The sequence below is a fragment of the Echeneis naucrates genome, chromosome 13, assembly GCF_900963305.1.
Source record: "Echeneis naucrates chromosome 13, fEcheNa1.1, whole genome shotgun sequence".
Classification (NCBI taxonomy): Eukaryota; Metazoa; Chordata; class Actinopteri; order Carangiformes; family Echeneidae; genus Echeneis; species Echeneis naucrates.
The window spans coordinates 10,211,158-10,231,834 of record NC_042523.1 but is presented as its reverse complement, the minus strand read 5'-3'; positions in this window follow the sequence as shown (position 1 = coordinate 10,231,834).

Sequence of the window (20,677 nt, the reverse complement as noted above, 5' to 3'; positions counted from 1 at the left end):
TTCAAAGTGTTTGTCATATATACAGTAAAGAAACACGTTTCCCTGTACAATTAAATTTTTTTTTTTTTTTTTGCTGTCCTCAATGAATGTGGGTATATATAGAAAATAGATAAAAGGAATTAAAGAAATCTAAAAAAAGACTTAAAAAAACTGATAAAAAAAAAGAATAAAAAGCCATCTTTCTAAGTCATCTTTTATACAATTGAATCCTTTTCATTTTAGCTGTCAACATGTTATGTTCTTATTGCTTGTCATGTCTTGCACCGATGTACCGTCATGTTTTGTCTCTTTTTCAAGCTTCAACTTGAAGGCCACTTCTATTTTATTCCACTTTACCTCGTTTACTTCTGCCTCCAGCACAGATGATGATGATGATGTAATTGGTAAATATAGAAAAAAAAAAAAAAAACAAAACAGAACTGTATGCATATATGATCACTTCCTGTGGTTAAGGCCATTTGGCCTTTTATTCCTGGTTGGTCTGAGCTATGATTGTGGCAACATTGCAAATAGCATACATTCACTCAGTCTTTGTTTCAATGTTGGAGGGAATAATAAGAAAATGGCAATCTGCCAGTGATGCTAAGCTCCATACAAAATCAATATTAAAGGCCTAAAATGCAATTTGGCACAACAACATAACGCCATAAAATCGTCTTAGCCTAAAGCAGCAGTGATCCAAAGCACCACTATTACTACCAATAAAGCATTAGTTCTAACAATACACTGCTCATAAACTAAGAACAGGAACAGAGCAGTATGGCTTTCAAAAATAATTTCCTGGGAAAATGTTGATGTTTATTTTTGAAAAGGTGGATTTCACAGCGGTCACTCATGTGTTTAATCTAACCATGGATAAATTCATTTTTAGCAGTGTTGCCTTGTCTGTCTCACGTGGCTTCATGAATTAAGTCTCCTTTTTTGCTCTGTCTTATAAGCTCACTGGTAGATATCACAGCCACTGAAGGGGAACAATGAGGGTTGTGTGATTAAGTTAGAGCATTTTTGTCCCTCACCGGCAGTGGGATGACAGTCTGTATAAGCAGATGTGGGTATAATGTGTCAAATTCCTTGGGAAAAAAAAAAAAAAAAAGGATTCTTCTGCCCCCAGAAAATGTACTCTGCTATCCCTGTTCGCTCATCAAGACCCTTCTCTAGAGCTTTTAAAATATTTATCCCCAGCAGCCAACTGCAAGAACCATCATAAATCTTCACCCCACCAAAGATAACAGGACACTATCAGGGTCCACGGGCTATCAGGGTGTATCTCACAACATGTGTGCACCAGTTTGACCACTATAAGACACCTATATCTGAAAGACCAGTCCTGTCATTGCATTTTACACAGGAGCCACATGTAACCACCTCTCAATGCACACGTACACCTATGCAATTTCTCCCTAAAACGTTAATGCTGTGCATTTGTGTTGACGGATGAGGTCAATGACCAACCTGAATGTTAAATGAAACTGAGCTTACTAAAATTATTTTATGTTCCAATATTATGCTGATCCAGGCCTCCAGATTTTCCAGCTGTGCCACGCCAGGTTGCCCAACCTGTTTATAATTGAAAATCACAGCTGTACTCAGTGCAAGAGGGCAAATCTGTGGTATCTCAATTAATGGGGATTGTAGACAGAATGTTATCTTTTATTCATGGGCACATCATTTCTAAAGTTGTCCTTTTGCTCCACAGCAAGGCCTGGCTAAAGGGTTGGAGCTTAATTTTCTTGCTCAAGCACACTGCAGCAGAGGCAGATGCTCACCAGCACCACCAGGATGTCAGACTCAAGGACAGTCTTGTCATTGCATGACCCTGCTGCCCATGAGGTGCATGTGTCACACACTGTGTACATGCACATCATATCAAATGCAAGACTTCCCTGATTCACAATGAGCTGTCACGACTGATTACCATGGTGCCATATATCAGTTAAAAGTTGGCTATCACTCACATTCATTGGCAAGGTCCTGATGCCAATTTGTGAAAAATCTCTGGCAGGTCTGGAGGAGTTCCTTGATTCACAACAATCTTAATCTAGGGCCTTGAGGGAGGCAGGGCAGGGATGAAGAGGGAAAAGGGACATTTTCAGTGGCTGCTAGAGTGGACTTGAGTGTGAGGTCACAAAAACTGTTAACAGTCCAAGCACTTGGCGTTCTGCAGTCTGTCATAGCTCTGTACCCACCACTGCTATTTTATTTCCCAGTGGCCTCAATTTGTCAAAAGGGATTCTGTGTGTGTCAGGACTTCCCCTCATAACTAAGGGCAGTCGAGCTTTGAGATATAGGCCTAAACAGCTGCAGTGAAACTACTCTAATGCTAACACCCTCTACTTAAGACAGAATAATCACTGTCAGACAACTGCGTTTCCTCTGCCCCCTCCCCCTCCCACTCCCTAAATTGCTGCAGGGGGTTGGTGTGTCATGCCCAGCATAAATAGAAAACAGCATTTCCATCTGTCTGGTAAACAAGCTGGCTTAGCTGTCACCTCAGCTCACCCATTTTGGATGTTTCCCATAGATGAGGATATTCATATGCTTTATGCTTCACACAAGCAATTACCAAATCAGGCTGTAATGTTAATTCCATTGAAACCGAGCACTATGTTTACATTTAAATGGTACTGAGTACAATGGAGTGCCAGCACTTGCAAACGGGCAGAAACCCCTCGTCTCAGTTGAATTGAAATTGTAAATCTTTGATAGAAAAATTAAAATTTAAAGATGCTTCAAACACCAGCTCACTTTTATGTGTCACTTGTTTACTGCATTTCAAAAGCCTTTGAATGACTTTCCTTTGATGCACTATACAAAACTTTCTTCGGGTGAAGAGGTAAAAGAGATGAAAACTTTCAATTACAATATCTGATTGTTTAACTTTTTTTTTTTCCCAATTTTCAACTCCACAATGATTTTGTTTTATGCCAAAATTATTCAAATAGCCAAACCCTCTTTTCTTCAACCTTGTGTGTTACACAGTGGTGTAATTTATTGCTACCACATGGAGTTTGGGATGTTTTTAATTAGTTGTGTAACTGAAAAAAAAAAAAAAATAAATAAGATTGCTACTACAGGAAACCATTAAAAATGAGAAATGCTAGAAATATTGTTGCAAAGGCAAAGTAGCTCTCAAACACACACATCTATAATTTCGATGTATGTAATTTATGAAGCTTTTAATTTCTTTTATATTAGCTGATAATGCAAGTATAAATTCTGAAAGTTATTCAATACCTGGAAAAGTTCGAGCCGAGTTGGAAGTTAGCTGCAATTGGACTAGTTCTGTAATTTCAACCTGTCTATACAATTGTATGAATGTTTAGAAAAAAATAAATAAACAAATAAACACTAGTTGATGCTTGATAAAGTTTTGGAGAAAAGCTGTCCTATTAATGCTGCACAAACAACAAGCACAGCCCATCACTGTTTTCAATTTAGGATTATGGTCTGTCATACTTCACAGATGTTGAATGTTAAATGTTGGGTTTTTGTTGTTTTGTTTTGTTTTTTTTTATCGTGTTTATAATACACATATGATAATATCACGATGGCAGATGTTGGGCCGTGTGGTCCATAGTTTATCAAGTCTAATTGTTCAGGGGCTTTGTATTTATATTAGCATCTAAAACACGCACTAAACAAAAAGGTTACTTTGACAGGATTTTAATATTGTTTTCATATTTTCTAAAGAGTTTACACTTCCATTTTATACATAGTTTTTTTTTCACCATGACAATATTATTATTTTGTTATTCTCTCTCTGTTATTCAAATACTCTGTTTTATATTGTCGAACTATGTGAGCCCATAGAAAGAATAGTCAGCTTTGGGGGGGAGAGAAAAAAAAAAAAAACACAGACCAACTGACTGGTGTCAAATCTGTCAACAATGAGTATTCAATCCTGTGATCTCATGGCATATTACTTTAGACTCTTACATAATTCTGCAAACTGCGTGCACACAGAAACACTCATGAATATGCATGCACACGCCCCAACACACACACACACAAACCCCCACCAGACAGACAGACATATACACACTTCTTGTCTCTTGTCAAATAAACAGTGATTGCAGCAACAAAAGCACTAAAAAGCAGCAGCTGTGTTGATATTTCTGTCAGGAGACAACTCCACTGCAGACACGTCGCTCCTCTCTTTGCACAACCTATTAGCTAAAGCAATCATTTAACAGTGCTGCTGGTAATCAGTGCAGACAGGATCATATGGTCAACTCTTTCAGAGGCTGTCTGCTGGGACATGACCTGAATTTAAAAAAAAACTTATCACTTATCAATGTATTGCTTCTCCAAAAACCCAAAAGAGAAAAACAAAATAACCAACAAATGTGTTTACATTTTAGGATACCAATTGTGTAAAGCAAAGAGTAACAGATTAAATTTTGTTTGTTGTGGGGGTGGGGGAAAAGAAATAAATAAATCAGCATGTTGCACATGCATTTCCTCTTGACACCAGAGTAATTTTTGCCATGTGGAATCAAATCTATTTCTCATTACAGAGGCGGCATTTGAAAGGCGCAGTGTTGCATATCCATGAGTCAATGTTGGGCTGTTTTGAATCAAATTCATTGTCTGATATTTGTTTGTTGCGATAAATTAAAAGAAAAACGAACTTCACAAAAAACTAGCCTTTTGGAATACAACGCGACACAGCCTGAATGTATGAAAGGCACTTTTGCTGGCTTAAACTAAGCTACCAAAGAAATTCGAGTAAAAGGATTTTAATTCTTTAGTTTTAACATTGGAAGGGTTCAATATTAGGATGCCAAAACAAAACATAAGTATGCTGTCATAATTTCATTTTCATCAGTGTTAGGATCTCAGATATTCTTCCCAGTGGACTTGATTCTTGGTGAGATTAATGCAGGAATGAAGTGGGTCAGAGGAATACTGGTAGCCTGCCTTTAATTTTCTTTTGTTTGATTGAAGATGTTGCATCCAGTCTTGACAGGAAACACACACTCATATGCCTCATACTGAACAGTGAGGAAGGAAATCTGTGCAAGAAGTGCTCTCTTACATTTAGCTGTTTCTGAATACTCAACTCACTGGACTCGGATTTGTTTCCATGGCGGTCCTGTATCTTCTAAAAGACAAAATGTGGCACCCCTTCTGTTCACTTGACATTTATTTATTCGCTGACCTTCTTTTACCAAGGATAGCTTCTAAAGAGTAACTTTTGTTGTTCCTCCTCTCAATGTTCCCAGATGTATCACCCATTAATAGCATCCCTGAGTAAGTGCTCAGCCCAGGCACCCCATCACAACACAACCCTACAGCCTTGTCTGTGTCAGATACTGACTCCGGCATCAAACTGAAGATGCAAACACATCTATATTTGTATTTTTTACCAGTTAGGAAAAGCAAATAGCTTTTAGGTCATTTCACTCCAAAAGCAGAATGAAAAGAAAGAATTTATGAAGCAATGTGCTTTGATCTTGGTGTGTTGTCCTCATTTTACAGGAAACACCTGCCTCAAACACATTTAGGGAGATTAGGAGTGAGCTTGTTATCTTTCCACTCCATGCTTGTGTCTTTTACAGGACTGGAATTTCAATGCAGGACCAGACACTGTGAAACTGTTTCCACAACCAGCAGAGCACAGACGTAGTTCAGTTGTTGCAGAAATGTTGTTCAGCTACATCAAAGACCTGCTCACACTGATAAAGCTCAGCTGAGCTGTTGTGAAGTGATATTGAATCTTTATAGACCAACAGGTTAGCAGTAAAGGGCAATTAAAAAGTTATAGCCTGTTAATGACACAAAAGTTGTGAATAAAGGTTTCTATTGAATTCAATCAAAGCTATGCTCAAAATTGAGTTTAATTTTGAGATTGAGGAACCAAAAGAACAATGAACATGTGCCACCATTTTCATCTTAAAAAAAATTCCTTGACTGCTTAAAATATCTGCAGAGACTTTCTTCAGCAGGAAGGAGTATTACTCCTCACAATCACAAAACTTGTGCTGAATAAATTCTAGGAGCCGCAACATTGTCTTACTGATGTGGCGTATGCATGGGTAATCGGAAAATCCCAAACCAAATTTCAGTGAGAAAGATTGTGATCTCATCATCAAGGAAAGGCGATGGCTGAGCTTGATTGTGCTGCATCTTTTACAAGTTTAAAAAAAAAAGGGGGGGGGTTCTCTTAGGAAAATCAATCTTTGCTCTGAAAAGAATACATCTATGGTTGTGTACACTTGCTGCAGGTAGATTGTGTATGGTGGTGGTTTATGGTTTTGCAGGGTTGCCAAATTTGCTGACCTACAGACCACCATATCTGTTTCACTTATTGTGTTATCTGCCATTATCTTGCTGTAAAACGTACACGCACCACAGACGCTTCCCAATGCCACCATGCAGATTGTATATATTTAAAAAAAAAAAAAAATGTATCAGAAGTGCATTAGCACTGAGCAATCTCCCTTAGACGTATCTGTGCCTTCCAACTACAACGATGCAAATGATATCACGCTGGACCCTGCCAAGAGTTAGTGCATATCAGCTGAACATGGGCCATGCTTTGTAGATCTCATTTGATTTTCACTGCTGATAGTGGATGCGGCAATTTATGCCAGGCCTCATTCAAGTAGATGGAGATCAAAGGGCCTCGTCCTACCCCTCCCTTCACTCCCATCTCTGGTTTCATCAGATCTGCAAAAGGACTCCTTACAGAGGCTTCTTGATTCACCCACCGAATCATCAGGGTCAAAATCTATTTCCTTCGAGTAAATGTGCACTGAAAGCTGAAGTTTAAACCAAATTTGCATGTTTATCAAGCAAGGCAAAATTACTTTTTCCAATCTTTCCTGATCAAACCCGATTGTATTTAAAGAAAAAAAATGCACTGTGACACATTATTTTCCTCTCCAGAACGTCCAAAGACAGACTGAGTGATTGTTATAATTTTCAGGTGCTGCTGAGGTATTTACTGCACCACTTTCAACTGAAAAAAACATTAATTCACAATGGAGCTATGGTCAAGGTTATTTGTTCTTAAATATGAGTTTAGGTCAACAACTAATGCATTAGAAATCACCAAAGGAGAATCCAGTCAATTTTTGCTGTCATGTTTATAACTAACACCTATCCATAATGGATTATCCACAAATTGGTATACATTATTTATTAGCCAATTTGCTTTAGCGTTATCCCTGACAAGATATTCATTATTGCTCTTTTCTGCTTCACTATAAGAAAATGTGAGTATTAGCATTATGTTTCATCCAGACTAAGCCCAGCCCAAACAAGTGAAGTGGCATGTTATATAACTGTCAGTACTACTTTAATTTTCTTTTCACAAGCAAAACATATTTCTCTTGAAATTAAGGGATGCTGGAAACATTTTTGGCAGTTACCAATACAAGACACATTTGAGAAAATGTGAGTTTTGAATGACAATGCTATGTCAGACATAGTATGTGGTGCTGTACTGTAGGTGACACATCATACATTGTACACTGTTCTAGGGCAGTGGTTAAACTCTACTCGTGATCAACCACTAAGATAGGAGACAACATCTATATCTTACTTGCTTCATGGCTCGTTCAATTGCAGTAATGTCAGACTGGTGAGAGTGGCATGAGTCCAGATGTCCGCCCCTTTACAGCTTCACCGCAGCAATACTCATTTCCTGAAGAACACAAAAAGATGCAACAACATGCAGCAACAGCAGTGTCTATGAGGCCAGGTAACAAAACCCCAGTGATTCTCCACAGCGGTGTGTTACAGTGAATGCCTCACTATCAGACAGATTTTTCAAACCTTTCATAGTGATTCTGTAATCAATAAATACTCCAGCTGCAATTTGTTTCTACTATGACAAAGAAAATGGCGAAAGATGCACAGTAATGTTGCACGGTTGATGTTATCTTATGCAACCAGGGAACAAAACAAATGGTCATCTATGGCAGCATTCATAGAGGTATTATTAATTCCCCATTTACATTAACAAAGCCAAGGCCAAATATGAAGAAAAATGATGTTCAGCATTACCCTAATTACTGAAACGGTGACTGTTGTAATTTATTAATAACTGTAAATATATGCAGATGAATATTCATTAATGCTTTTGTGATGAAACACTAATAACATCTGTGAAGTCTTTTACAGTCAGCTTCTGTTCTTCCTTGGAGCAGATGCTCAAGTAGTTTAGTCAACAAAGCACACCTCAGAAAGAGGGAAAAACAAACAGATGTGCCAAACGTTTTAATCAGATCTTCAATAGGACAGCTTATAGACAGCAGGGAAGGAGAATTAGACAATGTGCAGCCAAAAAGTCTCACTGGACGGTGGAGAAGCTGCTCCAGACTACCATGCAGTGAGGTAATTCACAGAGCACTGATGAAGACAAGGCACAGCGATTTAGCTTCCCATTAGCGCGCGCACACACACACACACACACACACACACACACACACACACACCTTCATCTCAGCAAACAAACAGTCATTTTTCAGTATTATTCTGTTGGAGAAATTGCACCCTGAACAAACAATATATAACAAGCACTTTTTGATCGCTGTGACTGTGGCAGTTGGAGGAACATAATAGGTGTATGATTCAGTTGTTTAGCGCCAATACAAAATGGAGCATCTTCTTCTTCTGCTCCTAAAAATATATTAATGTGCCAATGCCAATATAAAAAGAAAAAAAGAATTGTGCCACCACTATGAACAGGAAACTGGAGACCTTACCTATGTGTTTAAGGCTTATATGTTTGCATGAGGCAGAGTGTTTCAAGTTTCCACTGATAACTGACATTTCTTTTTACAAAATTAATGTTTTTGCTCTCACCCCTACTTCATGCACTGTGCTACATAAATAAAAAGGCAGATAAAAGTACTTCCCAAAAAAATTAAAGAATTACTTGTTTTTCCTTTTTCTAAAGTATGTATTTAGCTTTCAGGTCCATCTCTGTGGCATCTTATCGAGCCTAAACATCATTTGGGAAGTTAACATCCTGAAACCTACACATAAGTAAGAAATCAGTAACAGTGCTGTTCTTCTCATACACAGTAATTATTTTGCCTCAAGTAAAAATTAAATAAATTATGAATTCAAGTGATCAAAGTTGTAAACAAGGTTTGATGTTGACTTGGATTATCTATGTGCTGATCAACATTATAAACTGTTGTTCAAAACTACACACAAGCACATAGCAGTAACAGATCATTTTTTATTTGTTTCTCTAAATTTTTTAAACAGCCATTACTGCAGGCATAAATATCAAAAAGGATCTTTTTATTCTTTCTTTTTTTCCTTTTATTTAACCAAACCACAACTTTCATCTATGACCTTACACAAGCCATGATCTTCCCCTAACCATTCTTTTTCTCATTAGTATTATTAAAGCATCTCTGTGGCCTAAAACTAACAACACACACGAGACAGGATGAAAAACACCATCTTAAGAACACAGTACGTTTGGGACCAGAAAACCACAGACCTTTAAACATTTTTCTGCATTAAAGTTTGTATTAAAGGAGAGGAGGTTGTAATAAAAGTGATGTGAACAATGTGAAGAAAAAAAAAAGACAAAATAAACAAAACAGAATTTAAATTTGACGTATGAGGTTATGTTTAGTTTTTAATGCCATTCACTGACTATTGAGCTAAAAAAAAATTAACAGCTATGGCAAAACCATGTCTCCATCTTTGACCCTGATGCACAATTTTCTTGTTCCTGACTTAGCTAACAGAGGACCTTTGGTAATATTTAGCTGAAAGGCAACATTCTTCTCATAAACCAGTGTCATGTTGTCAACAAACTAACATTTGAGGTGCCTGAAAATCCTTTTACAGTGTCCTATTAGTAGCCCTGCTAGAGGGCATGCTGCAGCTGCAGACCTGGGAGACTGCATGCCACACTTTAACGGATACAAAGCAGCTGAATAAAAGACAAGGTCCATGGTCTCATTGTCAAGATGTGTTGACCCATGAACATGTATCATAACTGATTTTCTTTCTTTATCCTCTTGGTTATCCTTTCCTGAAAGCTGTAAGTGATGTGTGGGCCAGAGCTTATCCAGACCCACATCTAGGAACCAGCCACTGCAACGGGGCTTATGGAGATAATCAAGGGTCTTGATTCACTAACACCACCTAGACTTGGCTTATCAGGCTCGGCAGATGTTACCAAAAGCTATCATTCTTCCTCTGGCTGTATAACTTTAGCAGGTTTTAGAGGGTGATGTAAGCATGAGACACGATGGGAAATGGTGATTTTACTCTCTAGCTTCCCCTAGTTAACCCTTTAACACCAGAGATTCCAATTGTCAATGGCCTTCCAAAGCTTGTACAGGTCCATGGTCAGGAAATGTGCAGCAGACATCTCTATAAACCTCTCACATCCTGGACACAAACTCTTTAAACTTCTCCCTTCAGGCAGGTGCTACAAAGCGCTGTTTGTGAAAACCAGCCGCCACAGAGACAGTTTTTCCCCGAGGCTGTCACTCTGATGAACACTGTACAGTCAGAGCACTCAAGAACATGGCTGTAAATTACACATAGTTTATTTCATTTGCACATTTCCACTACTTTTTCAATCTGCACAGAGAATTAAATATTTAGTTATGTTTTTTTATAATATATATTTTAGGATTTATTCTTATCTCACTAGGGTCCCTCTTATTTTATGTTTTTATTTCTATATTTTTACTTTCATCTTCTTGTGTACACATTTCATTGTGAACTTTCCCAGCTAAAAAGGTTTGCATGCTGAGAGTGAAGTGAACCCCAGTCAAATTCTGCATTTGTGTGCACAAATTTGGCCATTAAAGACAATTCTTACTCTGATTCTGGTTGGGATGTGGAAGTGAAGCAAGAATAAAGAAAGACCTGCATTATCTGTGCCATCGAGCCCAAACTACAATATTGTTTTACCATTTAAGCATCACTGATGCATGACTATAAGTTTGTTATATTTCAGGATGGTGGTGTCCTCATGAAAACATGGATCTCCCAAGGTTTATCTTTATCATACCAAAGGTTAACATCACCCTGTTAATTTCCTTGGGGCAGAGAGTTAAATTTGCTACAACAATGACAAGAGATTTTTAAAGGGTTCTGTGTGTAATCACTTTAATGAAAATATTAAATGGAAATGACATGAGGTCTAAGACTGGAGGCTCTGATGTCTCTGACTCACCAATGTAGACCAAGGCTCTGACTCCCTGCAGCTGTTTTTGGTTCTCTCAAAGTACAAAGTTTGGAAATCAAAAACTATTTTTCTTTTTAGGTTTTCACTTGCAATGGTAGCTTGGGTTATTTGAGTAAAGTATTTACAAAATATTGCATTTCATTGCAACTCTGAAAATGAAACATTCCAAATTCCAATTTTTTGGAAAGTTTTAAATTAGTTCATAACTTGGTTACTGTACAAGTACCAAGACAATTTGTTATTCCTTTAAATGCTCAAGGCGGTCCAAAATTTCTTAGCACATGCCACACGCTAATCCCCCAAACTTTGATGGCAGTTGCTAGAAAATAAGAGGAAACCATAATCTGACCTACAGGGAGCACTTAAATGTTGTAAATTAATGATGTTCATTCTGTGAAGTCACAGTTCAAAAGACATAGATGAACAGACATAGAGAGACAGCATGATGACTAAAGAACAAAGTAGAGCTAACAAGGAATAGGAATTGTCTGTGTTACACAAAAATATTATTCTCACATTGTCTCACATAGAATTATGTCAGGGTTAAAAACAAAGAAAGAAATTGTAAATTTGTAATCTAGTTTGATTCAAATCAACTTGATCTAGTTCACCAACTTTTCCAGGTTCTCTTTTTTAGCACAATGTCAATATGAATTTGAATATTCACTTGTAGAAAGCAGCAATCACCACAAACACTCATTCTGAAGGGTTAGCAGCTTCCCATTGCGAGTTATTTCCCACTGACAGCAAGCTGATCAAAGTACAGAAGCATGAATATTAAGTCAAATGAACACACAATAGCTCTGGTGGGTCAAAACTGACAGTAGATATTTGAGAATTACAGAGAATTAATTATCACTTCAAAAAATTTGAACAATCTCACCTCAACTCTCTCTGCACAACTACAATCCTGACGGAGGACTCAAAGGAAAGTAAGAAATGCCCTCTAGATATTTTTCTCCACACAATGTTTTCACAGGATCAATATGCTAACTGAGATAAGCATTGGCCTTACAATGTAGGCAATGACAGGACAGAATCCAGGCAAGAACATACTACTACAGGTCTCCCCAAAACTCTGCTATTCTAAATGTGTTATGTGCTGTATGTTTAAAATGCACAGCATGAAACCTCGTTTTTAGAGTTGAGGTATTGTGTGAGAGGCCCTTGAATTGCCGTGATATCAATTCTTTTCTGAACAATACAGTAGATACAGTGCTGAGACAAGGATGAATTACCTAATCACATTTTATTTTCAAAGGTGATCCTTTTCGGTATCTCTCAGGTCCCTTGCCAGCTCTGGACCACCAGGTGGCCGGCCCATGTCTTCTTTTCAAGACAGCCAATGTGGCCCATTTTAGACAACTAGAAATGTCACAGTCACTAACAGTTGAAAATGTATCAACATTTCTTCATCAAGGTTAAAAAAAGACAGGCTGACACATGATCTGATATTGTACATTTTACAGCACATTACTCAATGAATTTCCAACTTCATCTGTAAGAACCCTTATTAGCCATCTTTTTACAGCAAAAGACATATCAAATCCAACTTGGATAGCATTGTAATTTGGCATAGGCAATAGCACTGTTGTGGCAGGAGGCCAGCTCCAGCACATTTTTTTCCTGAAGAATCCAATTTGGCACTATACCACATGTGGACCGTGCCTGTGAATTATAGTGTCGTTCCCTTGAGTACATATATAAACACAATCATTTATACCTGTAAATGGCTTACTGGCAACACAGTTCTGATCATGATTTGTGTCCTGATGCTGTTGTCTCATTCTGTGCTTATGTAAGGCAGCCAAAAAATGTAAAATAAAAATAAAATAAGAAAAGCCAACCACTACTCATTCTCTCTGGGTAGTAAAATCACAGTTTGGGTAACTCCCCATCAGCACTGCAACTACTCCACACTAAAACTATCAAATATAAATTGTTCCCGCTGCCTTACTCAAAGGGTTGGGAACATAATTTTATTATAGATGATTCAGTGCAGTGTGATGCACCTCGAGCCAGACATACATAGATAGAAGGGACATATCCATTACGTTTGTCTGAGGCAAGGAAGTGACCTTTAAAGCTCATTCTGTTCCTGCATACAGAGCAAGGAGAGTGCGAATTCCTCCTTTTATCAGTCAAATGTCCTCCATGTTTGTGAAGTCACACTCATCTAAATTATCGCCAAACAATTAATGCTCTGATAAAAAAAAGGAACAAACACTTCTGCAACCCATTAATTTTTGCCAGCTTCTGCGTGCTAATACAGACACGTGCAGTGGTCGAAATCATATCCTATATCTGGGAACGTGGGGGGCAGATGCAGACCTAATGTGCATGCCAAAAAGGATGAAACCGATCAAAGTGAAACAGTCAAATCTCTGCATGAGGCTGCAGTGTGGATGTGCTGCCTCAAATAAATGCAAGTGAGCTGTAGTATTGCTCTGAAAACGCTACCTATTTTTTGCAATGGTCCTTCAAATGTACTGTTTAATTGTAAGAGTTTGCACAAAAATTAGATCCCATGTGTGGCTAAATACACAGCATATTAAATGGGAATTCCAAGATTTATATTTGGAGTGTGAACTTGACTTGAGGTTTCACCACCAATTAAGAGAAAAATCAGCCAATGTGGGGTTTTGCTGCATTTAATCAGCTGACTTGAAGGGCTGGTTGTTTTGGATTGCAAAGGCAAGGCCAAGAGGTAATTTGACTAGACACACACAGGGCATGCTAATGACTGTGTGCGCTTCATTACCCCAACTTAAGAGTGCGCTGCTAAAAAGTAGTATTACTGAACACATCTTTCTATCATTCCACCTTTTGTCTGACTTAAACTCCCTCCTACATCAACTTTCTCTGGGGTTTGGTGCATAATATTGTTTGCATATCTGAGGCCATGCAAATTTGATTCCCCAATTGAATTCTGAGAATGCCATCGCAATGTCATTACTACTGCCATCCCACTTCATTTGCTGAGCCCTGACGCGACAGTGATTCAATGGAATGAGAGTCCCTGCTGAAGAGATGGAGATAACAGGATGATTCATAGTCTTTCAAAAGAGGTCACAGCTTCCTGTGCTTTTACGAGAGAAATTTGGGATTCCCTCAGTGCATGCAGTGAAGGGCAGCAAGCCAAGCATCCCAGTGGGCATACTAAATTAGTTGTAGTGTGGATACGGAGCAATCACCTCAGAACTAATTACCCTGAAATTCAATTGTCTAGTCTTTTTGATGAGTGGAAGTTAAATAACTCATATATGAGAAAATACAACATTTTAAACCTCAGCAATAGTAGAGACATAATTGTTGTCAAAATACAGAAATAACAAATAAATTTTATTGTTTATAAAGGAGTGTCTGCGACCACATAAAGGAAATTGAAAAGCATGTGTAGTCCAGAGAGGATGTGGAAATTCACTTCTAATAAAACAAGGGGATGTCAAGGTTAAATGCAAGCTTTTCCCTCCATCCTCACTGTCTCTAATTACTGGGCAAGAGCGTGAGAGAGCTCTGCTCCTGACTGCAGCTGCCTGGTGACTGCTGCAGAAACCAAATCTTCTCTGCTGTCTATTATAATGAAAGTGACCAGGCCCTCAGGCACCCTGTCAGTATTTCTGGAGGGAGAATTGGGCTCTGCAACACCTTCTAAGTTTAACCCATCTTTCCTTAAGAATCAAACACTGCATGCTCATGTATGGTCATTGTGACAATATGTAAATATGAAGGGTTTGCACTCATGTACATCATGGAACTTGTAATAAACAGACAAGATTGTTTATTAATGCGCCATTTTAATGAGACTGTCATTGCCTCCTGGCTAACGGCCAAGACAATGATGTATGACATAATGGTAACCTATCTTTATCATTGGAAAGCAATCAAACATGCTGACCAATGAAACATGACGTTCTGGTTTGTCACAACACCTTGTGGTGTTTTGTTGGTTTCAAATTCAGAAATAACAGGTAACTTGTACGACTACCAGGGTTTCAAAATGTGGAATTGTTTGTGAGTCTCTTCTAACAGCTGGATGTCATGCCAATATTTCACAACCCCACAGTACAGGAAATGTATCTAAGCTTCTCTAATACACTAATACTACACCAATTCCAATCAAGCTTGAAGTTTCCTTCCCTTAAATTAATTATTTTCCTTTCTGGTTAAATTATAATTCTATAGAGTGCACACCTTGCAAGATCCACAAAGTCTGCTGTGTGGCCGAAACACAAATAGATAATCATTAAAACATTTATACAAGACATTTCTAATCCAATCCACCAGATAATGGTGTTGTTGGGACGGTAAAACTTGCAAATTCCACACAAAAGAGGTCAGACATAAGAGCCAAACCTGCCTGAGGCAGCTAAATATTGAGTCACTCAGCCACTATCCCATTAAATGTTACCTTTTATCTGAAAACACCCTGCCCCCATAATTATCTGTAATGTGGAGCCTAAAAAGATTTAGCAATGCTACCCATGTCACAGACTCAGCTATGACGTTCCCCTACTTTTATTATGTGGAAAAATTTGTATTGTACTGTAGGTGCACCTATTAGTTAGCATTTCATTATTTATAGGATCATATTTTAGATGCAGAAAAACAGAAAAGAGAAAATGTTTCATCCAGCTGGAAAGCAAATACAACAAGATGAATGCCCTCACACAATGTAAACTTTTCAATCTCACTCAACCTCATCATGTGTCACTCTTACCACCAGAGTTGGGATCAAAGAAAAAAAACTCATATGGAATTACGTCAACGTAATTCCATATGACTTGTTTAACTCAGCTAACCACTGCTTTTTAGCTTTGATATGCCAAGGGTAAAATAAACACCAAAAAACAAAAAAGACACTTCTCTTCTTTGTTTCCTCTCCCTCTCTCAGGGAGGCAGAGGAAGCAAAGAGCAGAAGAATCAAGTGGCAACTGTTAAGGGTGTCAATCATCTGAACTGCTTTTTACTGTTGGTGCTGTCGGAGATGGCAAGTAGGACTGTGTAATGTTCCTGAAGTCAGTCATAAGAATATTATAGATGCCACATCACAATTTGATCAATATATGAAAACATAAAATAAACTGTTCTCAAACAAATGTCTGATTGATGTTCTATGCAACGGTCCATGCTACACATCTACGTTTATTAGGTTGGTTTCCATTCAGCTGCTGATACACACATTTTCAGGTTTTCATTCTCAATAAAAGTAGAGTAAGTAAGTAATAAAACTTATGCAATAGGTACAATCATGTCATCCAGTTGGACCAAGTTATTCACATGACATATGCTGTTGGAAGCCGATAAAATATTTTAAGAATCCACACCAAAGATGTAGGTCTTTTGACTTCCTTGTCAAACAGACAAATAGGCTCCTCGGATCATTTCTTGGCCGTTGTACATAGATAATGGTAAGATACAGAAAATGCTGACATTGCTTTAATGCCTGGCTTTGGGGCAGGATATCTAACACGAAGTACAGCAATGCGAGAGTCAGTCTTTCAGCATAAGGTGTTGCCATGCTTGGGTAGAACATGCAAATGCATTTTCACTGCTCTCAGTAGGTTAAAGGATTTTTTAATCTATCATTTATGTATTCTGAAGTTGGCTATGAGCACATTCTTTCAGCAAAAGCTTCATTCTTTCCTCTATAAATGCTACTTAACATCACATAAATACAGCTCAGCATTCACAAGACTTAAGACTGCCTTAAGAGAAGCAATACAACAGCCAAAAATAATTATAAACATTAAGTCCTGCAATGCAGTCCATAAAATTTATCTTGACCAAGGCAACCAGCCATCATAAAGTGAACCAAACCATCTATTTTGCTTGTACACTTCACAAGATATTAAATTATCCTGTATCCATCTATTGTTATGCCAGCACGTCATTTGCAGAAGCTTTGACAATGACTGGACAGGATGTCTATCGTGTAACTAAGTAAATGGCATGTGCCTGAATGATGATGTGGAAGGAGTAAAATGCATCTATTTACTGGAAATGAAGAGTCAAAGCATCAGGCTTGGATTTATTACTATGAGGTTTCTAGGGACATTTTTACATCTTGAATGGATACCATTTGAGGAGGCTCATTTCCCTTTGAACAGGGAACACTCTGGAGTACCAGGGGATGAGTACTAATACAAATATCTTAGACGTATTCCCTTCAGCAAGCATCTTACAGGGTTTTTCAGTTAAATTAGGGTTCAGCAACTAAAACAAAAACTTTAAAGATACTTTAAATTCCAACATAGAATGCAATCTTATATTTATTTCATGATCATACAATAGAAGGCATGAAATAAAGGATGGTATCGATTCCCACCTACTGTGCATGTCATTGGACATACTGACACGTAGTTGGTCAATAAGAATAGAAAAGCACTACATAAATGGGCTTATGTAATAGTTCTTAATATATATATTATATATATATATATATATGTGAGGCCTGAATTGAGATCAGCATCAGAAAATGCTTAGATTACCAAATAAAAAATGATTCATGATTCATGTTATTGTTTATTATGTCTTAACAATAATAAATTATAGCTCATTATGAGACAGTGAGGTTCACAGATACTGTAGTTAGCAAGAGACAGTTTAATTTGTAAATGTATACAATGTCCCCTGGGACCCTGCTGGGTACAAACCCCTATAATAATATTACTACTTCCAGTAGGGTCCAGTAGGCACTTCTGTAAATTCAATTTAGGACTTATGTAATACTCTTTAAGGCTTTCGGGTAACTGAATTCATTGTTTTTTAGGATTCTTTTAGACCTTCACATGCCCTGGTTTAAACTAAAGTTCTTCATGCAATGTGTAGAACAACTCCTACATTTATCACATTTTATAATCCATTTAAAAATCAGATGGTGCTAACGACTTGAACCTCGTCAATGACTTTTTTTTTTTTTTTCAAACCTCTGGTTCTCTTTGCGATTGCAATGTGTGGTGTCATTGTGCCCAGATCAAAAGATGATGCCTGTGAGTCCTGCAAAATTCAAAAATATTTTCAATAAATCATTCCACTGTGCAGAAAATCATCTCCAAGCAACCTAGATTTCAAAATGACTGCCAATTTGTCCAGGGATGACCGCCCCGGCCTTTCCTGTCCAAAAATAATATTCGAGAAAAACAGTTTGCCAGTGAGCACTGAGGCGAAGACTGGGCCTTTGGAATAATGTGGCCTGAACAGAGTTGTTTGGCCATACTAACCGAGGACATTTTGGCCCAGACCAAAGACAGCTTTTCATGAGAGCAACTCAAACTAACTGTGAAGCATGGTGATGTTATGGTTTAGGGTTGTTTTGATGCCTCAGGACTGGGCATCTTACAGTCGTTGACTCAAACATGATTTCTGTATCATAGCAAAGCGCGCTAGAAGGTAATGGGATGCAATCTGTCCAAAGGTTTATGTATGTGCTTTCAACAGGATAATGGTTCCAAGCATATCAGGGAATGGCTCAAAAAGGATATGGATGATTATGGAACAGCTCAATCCCAGTCCAGATTTGAATCGGATTGAAATCTTGTGATTTGAAAGTGGAAGTGCTTGCAAGCAAGCCCTTATACCAACCAAAAAATGTTTGCATGGAAAGAGTTCAACCATTGCTAAATTGCTAATGGGGTTGGTACTAGTTTCCAAGGCCAAAGCAGCAATATACACTACCAGTCAAAAGTTTGGACATTTGAATGAGAGCATGTGTCCAAGCTTTTGACTGGTAGTGTATATTGGTATGTCTATGGAATAAATTACTGAAAGCCCATTTTTCCTGTGCTTTTGTAAATCAGCTTGTGTAGGCAATGTATCAATGTTCAAACGTTAAGTTAAACGTTTACTCAGGTGAACCAATTTTTCACATTGGTTTACTATACTGTTGCACTCAATCTCATTATTGCTCAGTAAAGAAATTACTAAATAAATGAATAAATTGTAATAAAATATCATTTACAAATATCTGCCCCGACTTCACATGCCATAAATTTCTTATGCAGAGTAAAATGTGGCTTTAAACTTGTTTATTAAGGAATGTTACAGTAGATGGTATTTTCATTGACCTTGCAGGATCTAGAACAGATCTGTCCACTAGCTCTTTGCTTAACAGGGGATAGATCTGATGCTTTCTACTTGATCAACGAATAGCCAGTTTTGTAATATTACATCTTCAGTACACAAATAAAGCTTAATGCTTTAAGTTCCGACGATAAGGTCAGCCATCACAATAAAATACTCTCCTTGGCAGAATGATTGCAAATAAAACAGTGACAAATAGACAAACGGAAAAGTAGCCACCAAGCTACCATAGGCTTTCATTTCTCAGCAGGTGAAGATAACAAGCAGAGCCTTGCTACACCACAGTCAAAATCCATAATAGTATGCATACCTCATAGCATATTACTTCTCTTTGTTAACCCAACAGGTAGGTCAGCATCATTTGTGCCGAGAAAATCCATCTCCACAGGTCACTGCTGACAACAAGAGCAAGAAGTTAGCAGTTTGACTGAACTCACAGTGAGCCAGAGCCGAGTCTGCATATCCAATGTAACTGTCTCTGTCCCCACCGCTTGTGGTATTGCTCAGGCAGTTTCAACGTTTGTAAGGCCAAGAAATTTCAAAATGCTGCAATGCAGGCCAAGGAACACCCACCCACAAATCATTATACAATTTTTTTTCCAGCATTAGTACAGGACAATCGAAAGGAGAAAACTAGTATTGAGTGACACATATATATATGATTTACTTATTCAATTGCCTTTGGAGGAATTTTATACTGGCAGGTGTGTTTTACCTTTTGGCAGAAAAATTTAAGGGAACTTCCCCCTAAAGCTCCCTCTCAATAATAAAGACATTATGCAGGAGTGAGTGGACACGTCTGCAAAAAACCCTGTTATTTTGAATTTGAGATGCAGTGCAAAAATAAAGCAATAAATAAATGTAATAATAAATAAATAGCCTGAACTCTAAAGATTGCTTTAGCTGTCAATATTTAGTCAGACCTTCAGGCGAAATATTGAAAAAAAGAGGAGAGGGAAAGATGCCAGGGTGTCACGTCCGCCTTGCCGTCAATTATGTGCTTGAATTAAAATAAATAAATAAATAAAATATCAGCTGCTGTTCAGCCCTTTTTAAAACAATTAAAAATAAAATTCAGTTTGTTGGATTTTTTTTTTTAAATGGCAAAAAAAATTTAACAACAAAATTTCTGTGTGAATTCTGTCCAGATGTTTGCTACATGCTAAATAAATAGGGGGGGACTACAGAAACCTTAGAAACTGTCATAAATAACTTAAACTTTTATTTTATTTTATTGCCGTACTCACGGGTCTCAGTGAATCATCAAAAATGAAAATAGACTGACAGACTAGATACAGTGAAATTGATTCAATTAGCTGCATCCTGTAGACTGTACACCACCTTTCAAATCCAATATTGCACAAAATGTAAAACCTCTTCCAGTATATGCCATAGTAGCCATACAGCAAATGATAT